The following is a 24,073-nucleotide window of genomic DNA, read 5'->3' as shown; positions in this document are numbered from 1 at the left end:
CCGAGAGGGCCCAGAGATACCTCTCCGATACTCGGAGTGACAAATCCTAATCTTGACATATGCCAACCCAACAAACACCTTCGGAGATACCTGTAGAGCATCTTTATAATCACCCAGTTACGTTGTGACGTTTGATAGCACACAAGGTATTCCTTCAGTATCCGGGAGTTGCATAATCTCATAGTCAAAGGCATATGTATATGACATGAAGAAACAATAGAAATAAAACTTAACAATCGTTATGATAAGCTAATGGATGGGTCTTATCCATCGCATCATTCTCCTCATGATGTGATCACGTTCATCAAATGAAAACACATGTCAAGGTTAGGAAACTTAACCATCTTTGATAAACGAGCTAGTCTAGCAGAGGCTTACTAGGGACACCGTGTTTTGTCTATGTATCCACACATGTATCAAGTTTCTGGTTAATACAATCCTAGCATGAATAATAAACATTTATCATTATATAAGGAAATATAAATAACAACTTTATTATTCCCTCTAGGGCATATTTCCTTCAGCTATATCAAAGCTCTTACATATACCCTTCCTGAAAATAAGATGAATTGTAACTGTTTGATGACTGAAAACATAGTTTTTTAAGGTTTAAGAGAGTTTGTGATCTATACTTTAACATGTGAATATCTTGCTACTTGATCATTAGAATTTTTATGAGAAATTAGTTGATGTTTATGATATGTAATGATGCTAGAAAAAGTTATTAGAATTATCATTGATCAAACTTATGCACTATTATAGCATTTAGACTTCATAAATTATTATTTTATCATTTACCTACTCGAGGACAGGCAGGAATTAAGCTTGGGGATGCTAATACGTCTTCTAAGTATCTATAATTTATGAAGTATGCATGCCATGTTTACGATAATTTATATGGTATTGGTGCCAACTGCTAGTTCTTGTTTTTTGGTTATTTCTTTGTTTCGTACAAAAACTATACCAAATGAACTCGTGATGTTATAAAAATTTACGGTGATTCTTTTTGGAACATAAGAGACCCTCGAAGGTTCGGGGAAAGACCAGAAGACCCACAAGCATGTCACAAGCTCACATGGCGAGCCCCAGGGGGCGGGATTGTCACCTGAGCTTGTGGGGCCCTCGTAACTCCTTTTTGGCGTGATTCGAACGCCGAAAATTCTTATAAATTGAGAAACCCCCAGAATTTAACCTAGATGAGTTTTTTTGCTCCCGCAAGCCTCTATCCTGAAGTGACCTGATGCGGCTCGAAGCTACGTCAGTATTTCCCCAAAGAGGAAGGGATGATGCAGCACAGCAGCGATAGGTATTTCCCTCAGATGTGAAACCTGAAGGAAATATGCCCTAGAGGCAATAATAAAGTTATTATTTATTTCCTTATATCATGATAAATGTTTATTATTAATGCTAGAATTGTATTATCCGGAAACATAATACTTGTGTGAATACATAGACAAACTAAACGTCACTAGTGTGCCTCTACTTGACTAGCTCGTTAATCAAAGATGGTTATGTTTCCTAACCATAGACATGTGTTGTCATTTGATTAACGGGAGAATGATGTGATTGACATGACCCATTCCATTAGCTTAGCACCTGATCGTTTAGTATGTTGCTATTGCTTTCTTCATGACTTATACATGTTCCTATGACTATGAGATTATGCAACTCCCGTTTGCCGGAGGAACACTTTGTGTGCTACCAAACGTCACAACGTAACTGGGTGATTATAAAGGAGCTCTATAGGTGTCTCCAAAGGTACATGTTGGGTTGGAGTATTTTGAGATTAGGATTTGTCACTCCGATTGTCGGAGAGGTATCTCTGGGCCCTCTTGGTAATGCACATTACATAAGCCTTGCAAGCATTGCAACTAATGAGTTAGTTGCGAGATGATGTATTACGAAACGAGTAAAGAGACTTGCCGGTAACGAGATTGAACTAGGTATTGAGATACCAACGATCGAATCTCGGGCAAGTAACATACCGATGACAAAGGGAACAAAGTATGTTGTTATGCGGTCTGGCCGATAAAAGATCTTCGTAGAATATGTGGGAGCCAATATGAGCATCCAGGTTCCGCTATTGGTTATTGACCGGAGTCATGTCTCGGTCATGTCTACATTGTTCTCAAACCCGTAGGGTCCGCATGCTTAACGTTACGATGACTGTTTCATTATGAGTTTATATATGTTGATGTACCGAAGTTAGTTCGGAGTCCCGGATGTCATCACGGACATGACGAGGAGTCTCGAAATGGTCGAGACATAAAGATTGATATATTGGACGGCTATATTCGGACACCGGAAGTGTTCCGGGTGATTTCGGGGAAAACAGGAGTGCCGGAGGGTTACCGGAACCCCCCCCCCCCCGGGAGAAGTAATGGGCTTTATGGGCCCTAGTGGAGAGAGAAAGGGGCGTCCAGGGTGGGCCGTGCGCCCCCTCCCCCTCTGGTCTGAATTGGACTAGGAGAGGGGGGCGGCGCCCCCCTTTCCTTCTCCCTCTCCCCCTTCCTTTCCCGTTCTAGTAGGAGTAGGAAAGAGGGGAGTCCTACTCCTACTAGCAGGAGGACTCCTCCTCCTTGCCGCGCCCCAAGGGCCGGCCGGCCTCCCCCTTGCTCCTTTATATACGGCGGCGGGGGGGGCACCTCTAGACACGCAAGTTGATCTTCAAGATCGTTCTCTTAGCCGTGTGCGGTGCCCCCCTCCACCATAGTCCTCAATAATATTGTAGTGGTGCTCAGGCGAAGCCCTGCGACAGTAGAACATCAAGATTGTCACCATGCCGTCGTGCTGACGGAACTCTTCCCTGACACTTTGCTGGATCGGAGTACGGGGATCATCATCGAGCTGAACGTGTGCTAGAACTCAGAGGTGCCGTAGTTTCGGTGCTTGATCGGTCGGGCCGTGAAGACGTACGACTACATCAACCGCGTTGTCATAACGCTTCCGCTGTCGGTCTACGAGGGTACATAGATTACACTCTCCCCTCTCGTTGCTATGCATCACCATGATCTTGCGTGTGCGTAGGAATTTTTTTGAAATTACTACGCTCCCCAATAGTGGCATCCGAGCCTGGTTTTATGTGTTGATGTTGTGCATGAGTAGAACACGAGTGAGTTGTGGGAGATATAAGTCATACTGCTTACCAGCATGTCATACTTTGGTTCGGCGGTATTGTTGGATGAAGCGGCCCGGACTGACATTACGCGTACGCTTACGTGAGACTGGTTCTACCGACGTGCTTTCCACACAGGTGGCTGGCGGGTGTCAGTTTCTCGAACTTTAGTTGAACCGAGTGTGGCTACGCCCGGTCCTTGCGAAGGTTAAAACAGCACCAACTTGACTAACTATCATTGTGGTTTTTGATGCGTAGGTAAGATTGGTTCTTGCTTAAGCCCGTAGCAGCCACATAAAACTTGCTACAAACAAAGTAGAGGACGTCTAACTTGTTTTTGTAGGGCATGTTGTGATGTGATATGGTCAAGACATGATGCTAAATTTTATTGTATGAGATTATCATGTTTTGTAACCGAGTTATCGGCAACTGGCAGGAGCCATATGGTTGTCGCTTTATTGTATGCAATGCAATCGCCCTGTAATGCTTTACTTTATCACTAAGCGGTAGCGATAGTCATAGAAGCATAAGATTGGCGAGACGACAATGATGCTACGTTGGAGATCAAGGTGTCGCGCCGGTGACGATGGTGATCATGACGGTGCTTCGAAGATGGAGATCGCAAGCACAAGATGATGATGGCCATATCATATCACTTATATTGATTGCATGTGTTGTTTATCTTTTATGCATCTTATCTTGCTTTGATTGACGGTAGCATTTTAAGATGATCTCTCACTAATTATCAAGAAGTGTTCTCCCTGAGTATGCACCGTTGCGAAAGTTCTTCGTGCTGAGACACCACGTGATGATCGGGTGTGATAGGCTCTATGTTCAAATACAACGGGTGCAAAACAGTTGCACACGCGAAATACTCAGGTTATACTTGACGAGCCAAGCATATACAGATATGGCCCCGGAACACGGAGACCGAAAGGTCGAGCGTGAATCATATAGTAGATATGATCAACATAGTGATGTTCACCAATGAAACTACTCCATCTCACGTGATGATCGGACATGGTTTAGTTGATTTGGATCGCGTGATCACTTAGAGGATTAGAGGGATGTCTATCTAAGTGGGAGTTCTTTAGTAATATGATTAATTGAACTTAAATTTATCATGAACTTAGTACCTGATACTATCTTGCTTGTTTATGTTTGATTGTAGATAGATGGCCCGTGCTGTTGTTTCGTTGAATTTTAATGCGTTCCTTGATAAAGCAAAGTTGAAAGATGATGGTAGCAATTACACGGACTGGGTCCGTAACTTGAGGATTATCCTCATTGCTGCACAGAAGAATTACATCCTGGAAGCACCGCTGGGTGCCAAGCCTGCTACTGGAGCAACACCAGATGTTATGAACGTCTGGCAGAGCAAAGCTGATGACTACTCAATAGTTCAGTGTGCCATGCTTTACGGCTTAGAATCGGGACTTCAACGACATTTTGAATGTCATGGAGCATATGAGATGTTCCAGGAGTTGAAGTTAATATTTCAAGCAAATGCCCGGATTGAGAGATATGAAGTCTCCAATAAGTTCTATAGCTGCAAGATGGAGGAGAACTATTCTGTCAGTGAGCATATACTCAAAATGTCTGGGTACAATAATCACTTGATTCAATTGGGAATTAATCTTCGAGATGATTGCGTCATTGACAGAATTCTCCAATCACTTCCACCGAGCTACAAGAGCTTCGTGATGAACTATAATATGCAAGGGATGGTTAGGACAATTCCCGAGCTCTTCGCAATGCTTAAAGCTGTGGAGGTAGATATCAAGAAGGAGCATCAAGTGTTGATGGTCAACAAGACCACTAGTTTCAAGAAAAAGGGCAAAGGGCAGAAGAAGGGGAACTTCAAAAAGAACAGCAAGCAAGTTGCTACTCAGGAGAAGAAACCCAAATCTGGACCTAAGCCTGAAACTGAGTGCTTCTACTGCAAGCAGACTGGTCACTGGAAGCGGAACTGCCCCAAGTATTTGGCGGATAAGAAGGATGGCAAGGTGAACAAAGGTATATATGATATACATGTTATTGATGTGTACCTTACTAACGCACGCACTAGCACCTGGGTATTTGATACTGGTTCTGTTGCTAATATTTGCAACTCGAAACAGGTACTACGGATTAAGCGAAGATTGGCTAAGGACGAGGTGACGATGCACGTGGGAAATGGTTCCAAAGTCGATGTGATCGCGGTCGGCACGCTACCTCTACATCTACCTTCAGGATTAGTATTAGACCTAAATAATTGTTATTTGGTGCCAGCGTTGAGCATGAACGTTATATCGGGATCTTGTTTGATGCGAGACGGTTATTCATTTAAATTAGAGAATAATGGTTGTTCTGTTTATATGAGTAATATCTTTTATCGTCATGCACCCTTGAAGAGTGGTCTATTCTTATTAAATCTCGATAGTAGTGACACACATATTCATAATGTTGAAGCCAAAAGATGCAGAGTTGATAATGATAGTGCAACTTATTTGTGGCACTGCCGTTTAGGTCATATCGGCGTAAAGCGCATGAAGAAACTCCATACTGATGGACCTTTGGAACCACTTGATTATGAATCACTTGGTACTTGCGAACCATGCCTTATGGGCAAGATGACCAAAACACCGTTCTCCGCTACTATGGAGAGAGCAACCGATTTGTTGGAAATCATACATACAGATGTATGTGGTCCGATGAATGTTGAGGCTCGTGGCGGATATCGTTATTTTCTCACCTTCACAGATGACTTAAGCAGATATGGGTATATCTACTTAATGAAACATAAGTCTAAAACATTTGAAAAGTTCAAAGAATTTCAGAGTGAAGTTGAAAATCATCGTAACAAGAAAATAAAATTCCTACGATCTGATCGTGGAGGATAATATTTGAGTTACGAGTTTGGTGTACATTTGAAACAATGCGGAATAGTTTTGCAACTCACGCCACCCGGAACACCACAGCGTAATGGTGTGTCCAAACGTCGTAATCGTACTTTACTAGATATGGTGCGATCTATGATGTCTCTTACTGATTTACCGCTATCGTTTTGAGGTTATGCTTTACAGACGACCGCATTCACGTTAAATAGGGCACCATCAAAATCCGTTGAGACGACGCCTTATGAACTATGGTTTGGCAAGAAACCAAAGTTGTCATTTCTGAAAGTTTGGGGTTGCGATGCTTATGTGAAAAAACTTCAACTTGATAAGCTCGAACCCAAATCAGAGAAATGTGTCTTCATAGAATATCCAAAAGAAACTATTGGATACACCTTCTATCACAGATCCGAAGGCAAGACTTTTGTTGCTAAATTCGGAAACTTTCGAGAGAAGGAGTTTCTCTCGAAAGAAGTGAGTGGGAGGAAAGTAGAACTTGATGAGGTAACTGTACCTGCTCCCTTATTGGAAAGTAGTACATCACAGAAACTGGTTTCTGTGACACCGACACCAATTAGTGAGGAAGCTAATGATGATGATCACGAAACTTCAGAACAAGTTACTACTGAACCTCGTAGATCAACCAGAGTAAGATCCGCACGAGAGTGGTACGGTAATCCTTGGAAGTCATGCTACTAGATCATGATGAACCTACGAACTATGAAGAAGCGATGGTGAGCCCAGATTCCGCAAAATGGCTTGAAGCCGTGAAATGTGAGATGGGATCCATGTATGAGAACAAAGTATGGACTTTGGTTGACTTGCCCAAAGATCGGCAAGCAATTGAGAATAAATGGATCTTCAAGAAGAAGACTAACGCTGACGGTAATGTTACTGTCTACAAAGCTCAACTTGTCGCAAAAGGTTTTTGACAAGTTGAAGGGATTGACTACGATGAGACCTTCTCACCCGTAGCGATAGTCTGTCTGAATCATGTTAGCAATTGCCGCATTTTATGATTATGAAATTTGGTAGATGGATGTCAAAACTGCATTCCTAAATGGATTTCTGGAAGAAGAGTTGTATATGATGCAGACGGAAGGTTTTGTCAATCCAAAGGGAGCTAACAAAGTGTGCAAGCTCCAGCGATCCATTTATGGACTGGTGCAAGCCTCTCGGAGTTGGAATAAACGTTTTGATAATGTGATCAAAGCATTTGGTTTTGTACAGACTTTTGGAGAAGCCTGTATTTACAAGAAAGTGAGTGGGAGCTTTGTAGCATTTCTGATATTATATGTAGATGACATATTACTAATCGGAAATGATATAGAATTTCTGGATAGCATAAAGGGATACTTGAATAAGAGTTTTTCAATGAAAGACCTCGGTGAAGCTGCTTACATATTGGGCATTAAGATCTATAGAGATAGATCAAGACGCTTAATTGGAGTTTCACAAACCACATACCTTGACAAAATTTTGAAGAAGTTCAAAATGGATCAAGCAAAGAAAGGATTCTTGCCTGTGTTACAAGGTGTGAAATTGAGTAAGACTCAATGCCCGACCACTGCAGAAGATAGAGAGAAAATGAAAGATGTTCCCTATGCTTCAGCCATAGGCTCCATCATGTATGCAATGTTGTGTACCAGACCTGATGTATGTCTTGCTATAAGTCTAGCAGGGAGGTACCAAAGTAATCCAGGAGTGGATCACTCAACAGCGGTCAAGAATATCCTGAAATACCTGAAAAGTACTAAGGATATGTTTCTCGTATATGGAGGTGACAAAGAGCTCATCGTAAATGGTTACGTTGATGCAAGCTTTGACACTGATCTGGACGATTCTAAATCGCAAACCGGATACGTGTTTACACTAAACGGTGGAGCTGTCAGTTGGTGCGGTTCTAAACAAAGCGTTGTGGCGGGATCTACATGTGAAGCGGAGTACATAGCTGCTTCGGAAGCAGCAAACGAAGGAGTCTGGATGAAGGAGTTCATATCCGATCTAGGTGTCATACCTAGTGCATCGGGTCCAATGAAAATCTTTTGTGACAATACTGGTGCAATTGCCTTGGCAATGGAATCCAGATTTCACAAGAGAACCAAACACATCAAGAGACGCTTCAATTCCATCCGGGATCTAGTCCAGGTGGGATACATAGAGATTTGCAAGATGCATACGGATCTGAATGTAGTAGACCTGTTGACTAAGCCTCTTCCATGAGCAAAACATGATCAGCACCAAAGCTCCATGGGTGTTAGAATCATTACTGTGTAAATCTAGATTATTGACTCTAGTGCAAGTGGGAGACTGAAGGAAATATGCCCTAGAGCTAATAATAAAGTTATTATTTATTTCCTTATATCATGATAAATGTTTATTATTCATGCTAGAATTGTATTATCCGGAAACATAATACTTGTGTGAATACATAGACAAACTAAACGTCACTAGTGTGCCTCTACTTGACTAGCTCGTTAATCAAAGATGATTATGTTTCCTAACCATAGACATGTGTTGTCATTTGATTAACGAGATCACATCATTAGGAGAATGATGTGATTGACATGACCCATTCCATTAGCTTAGCACCCGATCGTTTAGTATGTTGCTATTGCTTTCTTCATGACTTATACATGTTCCAATGACTATGAGATTATGCAACTCCCGTTTGTCGGAGGAACACTTTGTGTACTACCAAATGTCACAACGTAACTGGGTGATTATAAAGGAGCTCTACATGTGTCTCCAAAGGTACATGTTGGATTGGCGTATTTCGAGATTAGGATTTGTCACTCTGATTGTCGGAGAGGTATCTCTGGGCCCTCTCGGTAATGCACATCACATAACCCTTGCAAGCATTGCAACTAATGAGTTAGTTGCGAGATGATGTATTAAGAAACGAGTAAAGAGACTTGCTGGTAACGAGATTGAACTAGGTATTGAGATACCGACGATCAAATCTCGGGCAAGTAACATACCGATGACAAAGGGAACAAAGTATGTTGTTATGCGGTTTGACCGATAAAAGATCTTCATAGAATATGTGGGAGCCAAGATGAGCATCCAGGTTCCGCTATTGGTTATTGACCGGAGACATGCCTCGGTCATGTCTACATTGTTCTCGAACCTGTAGGGTCCGCACGCTTAACGTTATGATGATAGTTTCATTATGAGTTTATATATTTTGATGTACCGAAGTTTGTTCGGAGTCCCGGATGTGATCACGGACATGACGGGGAGTCTTGAAATGGTCGAGACATAAAGATTGATATATTGGACGGCTATATTCGGACACCGGAAGTGTTCCGGGTGATTTCGGAGAAAACCGGAGTGCCGGAGGGTCACCGGAACCCCCCGGGAGAAGTAATGGGCTTTATGGGCCCTAGTGGAGAGACAGAGGGGCAGCGAGGGTGGGCCGCGCGCCCCCTCTCCCTCTGGTCCAAATTGGACTAGGAGAGGGGGGCGGCGCCCCCCTTTCCTTCTCCCTCTCCCCCTTCCTTTCCCCTCCTAGTAGGAGTAGGAAAGAGGGGAGTCCTACTCCTACTTGGAGGAGGACTCCTCCTTGGCGCGCCCCAAGGGCCGGCCGGCATCCCCCCTTGCTCCTTTATATACGGGGGCAGGGGGCACCTCTAGACACACAAGTTGATCTTCAAGATCGTTCTCTTAGCCGTGTGCGGTGCCCCCATCCACCATATTCCTTGATAATATTGTAGTGGTGCTTATGCGAAGCCCTGCGACAGTAGAACATCAAGATCGTCACCACGCCGTCGTGCTGATGGAACTCTTCCCCGACACTTTGCTAGATCGGAGTACGGGGATCGTCATCGAGCTGAACGTGTGCTAGAACTCGGAGGTGTCGTAGTTTCGGTGCTTGATCGGTCGGGCCATGAAGACGTACGACTACATCAACCGCGTTGTCATAACGCTTCCGCTGTCGGTCTACGAGGGTACGTAGATTACACTCTCCCCTCTCGTTGCTATGCATCACCATGATCTTGCGTGTGCGTAGGAATTTTTTTGAAATTACTACGTTCCCCAACAAAACCAAGGTTATCGAACCAGTAGGAGAACCAAGCAACACAACGTAAACAACACCTGCACACAGATAACAAATCCTCGCAACCCAACGTGTTAAAGGGGTTGTCAATCCCTTCCGGGTACGGCGCCTCAAGATAGGCAAACAGACATGAGATAAATTGTTGTAGATTGATAGATCGAACGCCAAATAAAATAAATAAGAATAAATTACAGCAAGGTATTTTTGTGTTTTTAGTTTAATAGATCTGAAAATAAAAGCAAAGGAATATAGATCGCAAAGGCAAATAATATGAGAAAGAGACCCGGGGGCCGTCTGTTTCACTAGTGGCTTCTCTCGAGAAAAATAGCAAATTGTGGCTGAACAAATTACTGTTGGGCAATTGATAGAACTTCAAATACTCATGAGGATATCCAGGCAATGATCATTACATAGGCATCACGTCCAATATTATTAGACCGACTCCTGCCTCCATCTACTACTATTACTCCACACATCGACCGCTATCCAACATGCATCTAGTGTATTAAGTTCATGGAGAAATGGAGTAATGCAATAGGAACAATGACATGATGTAGACAATATCTATCTATGTAGAGATAGACCCCATCGTTTTATCCTTAGTAGCAACGATACATACGTGTCGGTTCCCCTTCTGTCATTGGGATCAAGCACCATAAGATCGAACCCACTACAAAGCACCTGTTACCATTGCAAGATAAATAGACAAGTTGTCCAAACTAAACCCAAATAGCGTAGAAGAAATACGAAGCTATAAGAGATCATGCATAAAAGAGATCAAAGAAACTCAAATACTTTCATGGATATAAAAAGATAGATCTGGTCATAAACTCAAAGTTCATTGATCGCAACAAACACACTGCAAAAGAGTTACATCATATGGATCTCCAAGAGACCATTGTATTGATAATTCAGAGAGAGAGAGAGAGAGGAAGCCATCTAGATACTAACTACGAACCCGAAGGTCTATAAAGAACTCCTCACGCATCATCGGAGAGGCACCAATGGAGGTGGTGAACCCCATCCGAGATGGTGTCTAGATTGGTTCTGGTGGTTCTGGACTCTGCGGCAGCTGGATGAATATTTATAGAGCAAAGAGGCAGTCCGGGGGCACCCAAGGTGGGCAGAACCCACCAGGGCGCGCATGGGCCTCCTGGCGCGCCCTGGTAGGTTGTTCTATTCTCGGAGCACCCCCCAGGCGCAGACAGGTCCGATTACGTGTCTTCAGGTCCATAAAAAATCTCCATGAAGTTTCGTGGCATTTGGACTCCGTTTGGTATTGATTTTCTGCGATGTAAAAAACATGGAAAAAATAGCAACTGGCACTTGGCAATATGTCAATAGGTTAGTACCAAAAAATGATATACAATGACTATAAAATGATAATAAAACATCCAAGATTGATATAATAGCATGGAACAATCAAAAATTATAGATACATGATATAGTGCCAAGTGCAAGTTCCTATTTTTTCCGTGTTTTCTATGTCGTAGAAAATCAATATCAAAAAGAGTCCAAATGCCACGAAACTTTATGTAGATTTTTACGGACCAGAAGGAACAAGTTGGGCCCTGGTTGCACCTGGGGGAGTCCCGGGGAGGGGACAACCCACCAGGGAGCGCCAGGAGGCCCAGGCGCGCCCTGGTGGGTTGTGCCCACCTCGGGTGCCCCTGGACCGCCTCTTTTCTCTATAAATACCTATAAATTCCAGAAACCCTAGGGGAGTCGACGAAATATTCATCCAGTCGCCGCAGAGTCCAGAACCATCAGATCCAATCTAGACACCATCTCGGATGGGGTTCACCACCTCCATTGGTGCCTCTCCAATGATGCGTGAGTAATTCTTTGTAGACCTTCAGGTCCGTAGTTAGTAGCCAGATGGCTTCATCTCTCTCTCTTGATTCTCAATACAATGGTCTCTTGGAGATCCATATGATGTAACTCTTTGAGTTTATGATCAGTCATATCTTTTTATATCCATGAAAGTTATTTGAGTTTCTTTGATCTCTTATATACGTGATCTCTTACAGCCTCGTATTTCTTCTCCGATATTTGGTTTTTTTGTCCAACTTGATCTATTTATCTTGCAATGGGAAGAGGTGCATGTCGGTGTCAAAACCGGCGGATCTCGGGTAGCGGGTCCCGAACTGTGCGATTAAGGTCGATGGTAACAGGAGACAGGGGACACGATGTTTACCCAGGTTCGGGCCCTCTCTATGGAGGTAATACCCTACGTGATGCTTGATTGATATTGATGAATACAAGTATTACAAGAGTTGATCTACCTCGAGATCGTAATGGCTAAACCCTAGAGGTCTAGCTTGTATGGCTATGATAATGAGTGTCTTATCCGGACTAAGTCCTCCGGTTTATATAGACACCGGGAGGATCTAGGGTTACACAAGGTCGGTTACAAAGAAGGGAATTTACATATCTAGTCGCCAAAGTTGCCTTCCACGCCAAGGAGAGTCCTATCCAGACACGGGTGCAGTCTTCGTTCTTCGTATCTTCATAGCCCATCAGTCCGGCCCATGGCTAACAGGCCAGACGCCCGAGGACCCCTTAGTCCAGGACTACCTCAGTGCCCGGTAGTGGGTTCGATCTTACGGTGCTTGATCCCAGTGACAGAAAAGGGAACCGACACGTATGTATCGTTGCTACTAAGGATAAAAAGATGGGATCTAATATCTACACAATAGATAAACGGATCTTGTCTACATCATGTCATCGTTCTTATTGCATTACTCTGTTTTTCCATGAACTTACTACACTAGATGCATGTAGGATAGCGGTCGATGTGTGGAGTAATAGTAGTAGATGCACGTAGGAGTCGGTCTACTAATCTTGGAGGTGATGCCTTGACACGTCTCCAACGTATCTACTTTTCCAAACACTCTTGCCCTTGTTTTGGACTCTAACTTGCATGATTTGAATGGAACTAACCCAGACTAACGCTGTTTCAGCAGAATTACCATGGTGTTGTATATGTGCAGAAACAAACGTTCTCGGAATGACCGGAAACTTCACGGAGCAACTTTTTGGAAAATATAAAAAATACCTGCAAAAGATGAAGGCCAGGGGCCCACCACCTCTCCACGAGGGTGGGGGCGCGCCTGCCCCCCTAGGGCGCGCCCCCTACCTCGTGGGCCCCCTGGTGCCTCTCCGACTCCAACTCCAACTCTATATATTGTGTTTTGGGGAGAAAAAAATCAGAGAGAAAAATCCATCGTGTTTTACAATACAGAGCCGCTGCCAAGCCCTAAAACCTCTCGGGAGGGCTGATCTGGAGTCTGTTCAGGGCTTCGGAGAGGGGAATCCGTCGCCATCGTCATCATCAAGCATCCTCCATCACCAATTTCATGATGCTCACCGCCGTGCGTAAGTAATTCCATCGTAGGCTTGCTGGACGGTGATGGGTTGGATGATATCTATGATGTAATCGAGTTAGTTTTGTTAGGGTTTGATCCCTAGTATCCACTATGTTCTGAGATTGATGTTGCTATGACTTTGCTATGCTTAATGCCTATCACTACGGCCCGAGTGCCATGATTTCAGATCTGAACCTATTATGTTTTCATCAATATATGAGTGTTCTTGATCCTATCTTGCAAGTCTATAGTCACCTATTATGTGTTATGATCCGTTAACCCCGAAGTGACAATAATCGGGATACTTACTGGTGATGACCGTAGTTTGAGGAGTTCATGATTCACTATGTGTTAATGCTTTGTTCCGGTACTCTATTTAAAGGAGGCCTTAATATCCCTTAGTTTCCGCAAGGACCTAGCTGCCACTTGAGGGTAGGACAAAAGATGTCACGCAAGTTCTTTTCCATAAGCACGTAAGACTATATTCGGAATACATGCCTACATTACATTGATGAACTGGAGCTAGTTCTGTGTCACCCTAGGTTATGACGGTTACATGATGAACCGCATCCGGCATAATTCTCTATCACCGATTCATTGCCTACGAGCTTTTCCTATATTGTTCTTCGCTTATTTACTTTCCCGTTGCTATTGCTATCATCACTAAAAAATACCAAAAACATTACTTTTACTACTGTTACCTTTTGCTACCATTACCACTATTATCATATTACTTTGCTACTAAATACTTTGCTGCAGATACTAAGTTTCCAGGTGTGGTTGAATTGACAACTCAGCTGCTAATACTTGAGAGTATTCTTTGGCTCCCCTTGTGTAGAATCAATAAATTTGGGTTCAATACTTTACCCTCGAAAACTGTTGCGATCCCCTATACCTGTTGGTTATCAAGACTATTTTTTGGCGCCGTTGCCGGGGAGCATAGCTCTATTCTTTGAGTCACTTGGGATTTATATCTGCTTATCATTATGAAGAACTTGAAAGATCCAAGAACCAAGATTTATCCCTCAACTACGAGGGGAGGTAAGGAACTGCCATCTAGCTCTGCACTTGATTCTCCTTCTGTTTTAAGTAAGCTTGCGACACCTAAACCTGCTTCTGCTATTCGTTCTGATATATCGCATGTTATTAATGATGCCACTTCTGCTATACATGATACTTATGATGAAACTACTTCTATGCTTGATACTATTGTGCCACTTGGTGAATTTCTTGATGAACAACTTGCTAGGGCTAGAGAGATTGAAAATATTGAATCTGATAATACTGGTGAAAGTGATGATGAAGAATCACTTGTTATTCCTGAGGGTTATGTTTTTGATCAAGAAGCCTCTTTAGCTATTTTAGCTTGCAAAGATAGATACGAACTTAAGAGGTTATTAGCTAAATGGAATAAGCAATATCTAAATGCTAGAATGAAACCTAACCCTGCTTTTGCTACTTCACCTATCTGTGTTACTGATAAGGATGATGAAATCTTTGTTGATCCTGATATAATTACTTTTGTTGAATCTGATCCTTTTCATGGCTATGAATCTGAAACTGTTGTGGCACATCTTACTAAATTAAATGATATAGCTACCCTGTTTACTAAAGATGAGATAACTTGCTACTTTTATATCCTTAAAATATTTCTGTTCTCATTAAAGGGTGATGCTAAGATATGGTTTAATTCTCTTGATCCTGGTTGTGTGCGTAGTCCCCAGGATATGATTTATTACTTCTCTGCTAAATATTTCCCTTCTCATAAGAAACAAGCTGCTTTAAGGGATATATATATATATATATATATATATAATTTTGTGCAAATTGAAGAAGAGAGTCTCCCACAAGCTTGGGGGAGGCTTCTCCAATTACTTAATGCTTTGCCTGACCATCCTCTTAAGAAAAATGAAATACTTGATATCTTTTATAATGGACTAACCGATGCTTCCAGAGATTACCTGGATAGTTGTGCTGGTTCTGTTTTTAGGGAAAGAACACCGGATGAAGCTGAAATTCTATTGAACAATATGTTGACAAATGAAAACAATTGGACACCTCCGGAGCCAATTCCTGAGCCTATTCCTAAACCAACTCCGAAGAAGAGGGGTATTCTATTTCTCAGTCCTGAAGATATGCAAGAGGCAAAGAAATCTATGAAAGAAAACGGTATTAAAGATAAAGATGTTAAGAAATTACCTCCTCTTAAAGAAATACATGGTCTTGATTTACCGCCTGTGAAGAAACTCATGGTCTTGATAACCCGACACAGGTAGTAAAGGTAAATTCTCTCTGTAGATATGATAAAGCTGAAATCCCATTTACTAAGTTTGCTAGCTCATGTTTACATGAGTTTGCTAAATTTATGGCTAAGCAAGAAGACTTTAACGCAAATTTTGGTAAACAATTGAAATACAATTCAAATTTGCACACTTGGGTGATTATATGGCTAATGTTAAAGGTGAACTTAAACTCATTAGTAAACATGCTTCTATGGTTACCACTCAAGTAGAACAAGTACTTAAAGCTCAAAATGATTTGCTCATTGAATTGAATAGTAAGGATGTGACGCCCGGATAATTAAGCTACAGTAGCCCTCTGGTGATGATGCCACATCACCTCGGTTACTGTGGTTAAACTCGCGTTAGTTCGGAACCTAGTTCGAATTTCAAATTCAGAATCGAGCAAACAATAAAAGTTTTCAAATATTAAAATTTAAATGTTCGGAGTGAACCAAATAATACATAGGTAATTATGGTGGAGAAACCAAACTTTGATAAAATGTTTAAAGGCCCTAAAACAATTAAAACAATAGTGAAAACAATTAAACAAATGCCTATTGAATTTATAAAATGCTAACACTATTTTATTATGGGTTATGAATTAATCTCGTAGTAGTTTATTGGTAAATGCAAATTAGGCACTAGTGGTAATTTTATAAAACTGAAAATAAAAGAAACTACCAATAAAAAGAGACAAGAAAATATAAATAAAAAGAACAAAGGGGAGAACAGAAAACAGGACACCCCCCCTCCGCTGGGCCAAGTGGCCCAGCTGGCCTCAGCCTCCCGAACGGGCTGGCCCACCCCACGGCCCAGCCGGACCCCCCACACACTCACCCATACCCCCCTGGTCGACCAAACCCTAACCCCCCAACGCACCCACTCCCCCCCCACGACGCCACTCCCTCTCCCCTCATCCCGATCCAATCTGGATCGAGGCGATCCCCCCCCCCACTCCACCTCGCTCTCTTCTCCCTCCCGTCGATTTGGATCGGGATTCCGATCCCCTCACCCCCCACCGCTCGTTGCCGCCGAACGCCAGCGCCCCCGCGCCACCACGGCGCCTCACCGGCGCCGCACTTCCCAGCCTCCTCCCTCTCCTTCGTGCACCGGGTCGTCTCCCCCCGAGCTCCGCGCGCGCCCCATCCGTGGCCGCCCCGACCCCGTCACCGGAGGCCGCCTCGCTGGTCCGCCAGCGCCGTCGTCCTCCCCTGCGTCGCCGTCGTCGCCACGTCGCCCATGCCGCCGCCCGACGCCGCAAGACACCACCGCCACCCGAGGACCGCTCCATCGCCTCAACAACGCTGCCTCGCCGGACCGCCTCCCCAACGTCGCCGCCGACCCCGACCTTCATCTAGCCCATGGCCCCGTCCCCTACACTCCCTCGGTGAGGCCCCGGCATCCTCTTCTCTCTCCCGGCACCGTTCCGTCGCGCCGTTTGGATCGCCGAACGGCACCACGGCCACCGCACCGCCTCCCCCCTCCTCCCGCTCGCTCGCGCGCCCACGGTCGCGCGCTCGCGCCGACCGCAGCTGTGGCTGCCCTTCCCCGTGCCCTGGTGTGCCGCGCCCCCCTCGCTGCGGCTCCCCTCACTGCCGACCCGTGCCCACGCAGGCCATCCCAGGCCACCGCCCCCCCCCCTCTTCTCCGGCGCTCTGCCGTGGTCGCCGGCGCCCCGCGTGGGTTGCCCTTGCCGGTCGCGCCCGCAGCGCCCATACGGGCTGCGCCTGTGCCCGACGCCCGCTCGCCCGCCTGCCCGCTATGGCCCCTGTGCCTATGGCACGTGCGGCCCGACCAAGAATGTTTAAAAAAGAAAAAAAGGAATTAAATAATAATAATAATAATAAAAAATAAAATAAAAATAAATATATTAAATAAATAAATAACAACTAAAATAATTAAAATATTAATTAATTAATTAATTAAGTAATTAATTAAGTTAATTAATCCTGATTAGATTAACCTAATCACTAATTAAATTAACTAATCTGTAATTAAACTAAACAGAGAATGACAGGTGGGTCCCACTGGACCCACACGTCAGGTTGACCAGGTCAATGGTCAACGTTGACTGCTGACATCACCCTGATGTCATGCTGACGTCAGCATTTACTATTCTGGATAATGTTGGATTAAATAATTAATTAAATTCCAGAAATTAATAAAATCTTTAGAAAATCATATCTTTTAATCCGTAACTCGGATTAAAATATTTTCAACATGAAAGTTGCTCAGAACAACGAGACGAATCCGGATAAGAAGCCCGTTCGTCCGCCACGCGTCCCTAGAATAGAGAACCTGCAACATTTCACCTCCGGTTCATCTGTTCGAAAACACGAAACACTGGGGGTACTTTCCCGGATGTTTCCCCCCTTCACCGGTATCACCTCATACCGCGTTAGAACACGTCTAGCTCTGCTTGTTGACCTGTTATGCACTTGCTTGCTATGTATTTACTGTTTCTCCCCCCTCTTCTCTCCGGTAGCCTCCGTGACGATGCTGATGCCCCTGTGGACGACTACGTCACCGACGACCCCTCCTTCTTGTCTGAGCAACCAGGCAAGCCCCCCCTTTGATCACCAGATATCGCCTACTCTTCTCTATACTGCTTGCATTAGAGTAGTGTAGCATGTTACTGCTTTCCGTTAATCCTATTCTGATGCATAGCCTGCCATTGCTGCTACAGTCATTGATACCTTACCCGCAATCCTAAATGCTTAGTATAGGATGCTAGTGTTCCATCAGTGGCCCTACACTCTTGTCTGTCTGCCATGCTATACTACTGGGCTGTGATCACTTTGGGAGGTGATCACGGGCGTATACTATATACTTTACACGGTTACATTACCTGTGATACTGTTCGGAGATGGGGGCTGAAGGGGCAGGTGGCTCCATCCCGGTAGAGGTGGGCCTGGGTTCCCGACGGCCCCCGACTATTACTTTGTGGCGGAGCGGCAGGGCAGGTTGAGACCACCTAGGAGACAGGTGGGCCTGGCCCTGTTCGGCATTCGCGGATACTTAACACGCTTAACGAGATCTTGGTATTTGATCTGAGTTGGCTACGAGCCTATACGCACTAACCATCTACGCGGGAGTAGTTATGGGTATCCCGACGTCGTGGTATCAGTCGAAGGACTTCAGACGTCAGTGACGGAGCGGTGCGCGCCGAATTGGACTGGAACGCCACTAGGCTAGGTCTGCTTTCGGCCGCCCACGCAACATGCAGGTGTGCTCAGGGCGATGGGCCCAGACCCCTGCGCGCTTAGGTTTAGACCGGCGTGCTGGCCTCTCTGTTTTGCTTAGGTGGGGCTGCGACGTGTTGATCTTCCGAGGCCGGGCATGACCCAGGAAAGTGTGTCCGGCCAAATGGGATCGAGCGTGTTGGGTATGTTGGTGCACCCCTGCAGGGAAGTTAATCTATTCGAATAGCCGTGATCTTCGGTAACAGGACGACTTGGAGTTGTACCTTGACCTTATGACAACTAGAACCGGATACTTAATAAAACACACCCTTCCAAGTGCCAGATACAACCGGTGGTCGCTCTCCCTCAGGGATATGAGGAGGGGATCGCCGGGTAGGATTATGCTATGCGATGCTACCGGAGATGCTACTTGGAGATGCTACATGGAGATGCTACTTGGAGGACTTCAATCTACTCTCTTCTACGTGCTGCGAGGCGGAGGCTGCCAGAAGCGTAGTCTTCGATAGGACTAGCTATCCCCCTTTTATTCTGGCATTCTGCAGTTCAGTCCACCGATATGGCCTCCTTACACATATACCCATGCATATGTAGTGTAGTTCCTTGCTTGCGAGTACTTTGGATGAGTACTCACGGTTGCTTTCTCCCCCCTTTTCCCCCCTTTCCTTTCTTTCTGGTTGTCGCATCCAGATGCTGGAGTCCAGGAGCCAGATGCCACCGTCGACGATGACCCCTACTACACCGGAGGTGCCTACTACTACGTGCAGCCCGCTGACGACGACCAGGAGTAGTTAGGAGGATCCCAGGCAGGAGGCCTGCGCCTCTTTCGATTTGTATCCCAGTTTGTGCTAGCCTTCTTAAGGCAAACTTGTTTAACTTATGTCTGTACTCAGATATTGTTGCTTCCGCTGACTCGTCTATGATCGAGCACTTGTATTCGAGCCCTCGAGGCCCCTGGCTTGTATTATGATGCTTGTATGACTTATTCATGTTTTAGAGTTGTGTTGTGATATCTTCCCGTGAGTCCCTGATCTTGATCATACACATTTGCGTGCATGATTAGTGTACGATTGAATCGGGGGGTCACAAGTTGGTATTAGAGCCGACTGCCTGTAGGAATCCCCCTTTCCAACTCCTTGGCCGAAGTTGAGTCTAGTCATTGCAAAACTTTTACTAACTTGGTTGTGTGCCTTACGGGCCCACGTCGCCATTGGGTGGTAGTAGGATCTTTTATTCCTCGACCTATGCTTTGGGACTCTGACAGCTCTTCTATTCGGGTTAAACGATTTTTACTAAAATCTGACTTTAGGTTCTCGAAAATACTTTCTCCCGGAGAGCCCCTTCAGTCCAGGTGATCGCCGGCTACACCAGAAGATTTCGAAGTTACTCGCCGAAACTCTTTTGAGACTTTGTGCCCGTTGCCTTTGCAATTCCCTACCATCGAAATATCCCTATGGATAAATACATACACTTGACGTTCTTACTTTTATTCTCAGTTGATCTTGTTATTACAAGATACCCCGAAATTCTCTCTATTGATCCGAGAATATCTTGTGCCTACTGTCTTGCAATTCCTTGTCACCTGAATACCCCTATGGATAATTCTCGCACTTGTCGAGTAACCGCTTATCCCCAGTTGTTCATGTGTTTCACGAAAGTCTTCAAAATAATATTCGATCTTCCGAAAATCCTCTGGAGCCTTTGGCTCTTGAAATTCTTGCTTGCTTGCATTATGGTTAATCCCATAAGTCTCGTAGTCTTAATGACATTCCTTGTCATTATCATTTTGAGTCTGTTGACTCAATATTCTGCGAATACACGCAATCATCATTGATCCTTATAAATTACCTTTCCGGCTGAGCTTCCATTCTTTTAACTGGAATTGGTTCTCGACCAATCCAATTGTCATTGATTGTACCCTAAGGCTATTCAATTTATCCATCCCTACTCAGAGCATTGCTTCTGATCCCTTGATTTGGAAATCATAATTCCTTTGCATTTGACAATTGAGTTAGTCAGTTGTTTCTATAATCTGATCTCCTTGCAATCTTCTTCCTCTAGTTGAGTACCGATGCTCACGTCAGATCCCTTGTGGACCACCAGATCCTTTGTTGGATTTTATCTGACAACGCCCTTCATATTCAATAACCTTGTGAGCCTTTCCTCTGATACATAATGCCTTTGGTAAATTGTATCCTCTGCTTTCTTAACCATGCTCTGTCTTCGAGCTTGAGTTAATTACTTCTAAAGATTCTGGTATATGATTCTAAGATGCCCCGATGGGTTGAACCTATGCCTTCCTTAATAGGTGTGAACTCGAAAGTTTTCACGAGTCGTACTCTTCTGGTATTTTGCCAGATAAAATTTCAAAACTACAACTTCATTGAGCGCGAGAAGTGAATGAAAGGTTGTGCATTGGAGAAGTGGGAGTCGACCTTGAACTTTGTGTTCATGCCCATGGACACGATGTAGATCCTGTCATAGAAGCTTCTTGTAATAATAACTATTTCCTTGATAACTAACATATGGTATCTGTGAATTGATCCCTTGCAACCGTGGTTCCGACCATGATTGTTCTTCTTTGATCTCATTTCTCGGACAATTTAAAACAATTGTCTCCTATGGATCAATACGCCAGTCCAACCTTTACTTTGATCTTGTGTCGACTATTACCCCCTGGTATCTCGAGATTATCATGGAACTGCATAACTTCTTATGAGTTCTTCATCAAGTGCTACCTTCCAACTAATTCCAATTTTTCACGGGCTCTGAGTTATTATACACTCAAAGACACCGATAACTGAACCGAGTCCGCACTACGGTTCAACAACTCTTCAGTAATCTTCTATAAATACGAGTTTGTACCCGATCACACCATTCCTAGCCTGTTTGGCTATATCATTGTCGTGATGATATTAACTGTGCTACCCGGTCCTTCTTCTCGGAGCACAATTTTCGACGATGAACTAACCTTACATCGATCCTCATCGTCATACCATTTCGCCTTGAACAACAAGCTTGGTTTCGAGTTGTGTCGTACCCTTGGTTCCAATAACCTTTCACTCATCATTACTTTGACTTGATGTCGTCGCTGATCGATTACATCTTCATGAACTCTCGATTGAATTCATGATGAGAAATACCATCCTTGTCCCTCGATGATTTGAGTTATCATCGGCAACATTCTTGCCTTCCCCCCCCCCCCAACACAAACTTGTTCACAACTTGTGTTGTACCTTGGTTTCCTTGCTATCCAGCAATTGTTCTTCTTTACCTCGGAAGTATTACCATCTCTTTTTGTCAAGAATGTGGTGAGAATTTCACCACCTCTTAATAATTCTTGATATCATAATACTTCTTGCCATCTTCGTTCATTCCTTGGTCCCCGTATTGTTTTCAACTGGAATACCGACAATGGAGCTATGACATGTGAATTCAAAACTTCTAACAACCCTATTGCTTTGAAGTGAATGGGCGATAGTTCATTCTAAGTCCTTCGCTAATTGAATCACCATTCTGACATTGGTCGTGCAGCCCAACCCATATTTCGGGTGCACCTTTCAACCAATGTTTAATTGTGTATGTTTTCCTCGAGCATACTTCCTTATATCATTTGATCTGACAAATGTTATCTCCTTGTTCACTTAATGGTGGAAATCCATCTTTTGGGAATCTCGGTGAATTGCCGTTGAGTTCACCAGACACCTCCTTGTCCTCTCCTTGGGTTAATGATGGACTCTTGATAACGGAAACCACTTCATAGTTCATTTCCCCGAGAATCTTACAATGTCATCTCGTCAATTTGCGTTGCACCTTTTCTTCTCAGGTATCCTAAGTCTGAGGTATCCTGACACCAATCGGATCTGAATCTCGGTCAGATATGAGGGTTGGGACACCTTTCCAAGAGTTATGATGTTGATCCTTTGATGACCCGCTAACATGATGTCATGCCTAGCACCCCACCCCCCCCCCGGCTGGAGGACCTATCATTATAGATTCCTTTTCAGCAAGGTTATCCATTCATCCATGAGGAAATTGTAAGACTTATTCTACAAGTTATTCCTGATGGATCCTTCGTGTTTCCAAAGTCTGATCTTCACCTATAGACCATGTCAATGCTATCTCGAAGCATGTCGGTAGTGCTCCGATTTTCAACAAGAACATTTGAAGACCAATGCTAAATGTTACTTGCTCAATTACCCAAACACCGTTGCATCGGTAATGTCATGAAATTTCTCTCCCCTTTCCTAAGGAGTTTTCTACATTATATCCTGCCAAGGATATCATGCTCTGCTTGTCCTTGGGAAGGATATACCCCTGATATATGTGTTTAAACACATTTTCCTTTCCATTATTTGGTTTAACCTTGCTTGTGATCTATATGATCTAAGCAGTAATATTCTCCTACTTATGTATATACCTCGAAGTACAATTCTGTCAGCAAGACCCTGTTACTATTGTTGATGACATTTCGGTAGCCACCAATGGACGAGAACCTTGCCTATTGGCCCGCCTCGTTCAACGAGCAGGAAAATGGTTCTCTTCGTCCCTCGCCCTTGGTATCGATGTTGTTGCCGACATAACTGACACGCTACCCTCTGACAGGCCTTGCTGTCCTGGCCATGCAAGATGTCGGCCCCCTTCCTACTTTCAACCACATGGTGGGCCCATAACCCACAGTTTCACAGGATCGAAACCTGACTCTCCTATACACCCTGTTGCCAAAGTTATTCCTATAGCTTGACTTCGTATGTAATTTGCGAGCCACCTTCCTAGTGATCAATTCTGGTATCGGACACAATACTTATTCCTGTTGCTCTGAACCCCATTCACACTCTGTTTCAGGCAACGAACGATTGCCTATCCGCTTGAAACTTCTTATTGCACCGTCTTACTTCGCTCTCGATGTGTTTCATTTGTTCAACTCGAGAGATACTCATATGTTCATTCCTGGGATACCCCCAGATGAATTTCCCTTATAACATCCTATCATTGTAGAGCTCCTTACCTATTCGTAAGTACGATGGAGTTCCCCGAAGAAAGGACGACAACTTCATCATGATGCCTTGCAATAAAGAATTGAAGACATCAACGAAAGGGATTAACTTCTTTGAGAAGATCCGTTAGAATTTTGTAACTAGACCTCCCCCCCCCCTTCTCTACCTCTTAAAT

This window comes from Triticum aestivum, chromosome 7A, assembly GCF_018294505.1.
Source record: "Triticum aestivum cultivar Chinese Spring chromosome 7A, IWGSC CS RefSeq v2.1, whole genome shotgun sequence".
NCBI lineage: Eukaryota > Viridiplantae > Streptophyta > Magnoliopsida > Poales > Poaceae > Triticum > Triticum aestivum.
This window is presented reverse-complemented; position numbering follows the sequence as displayed.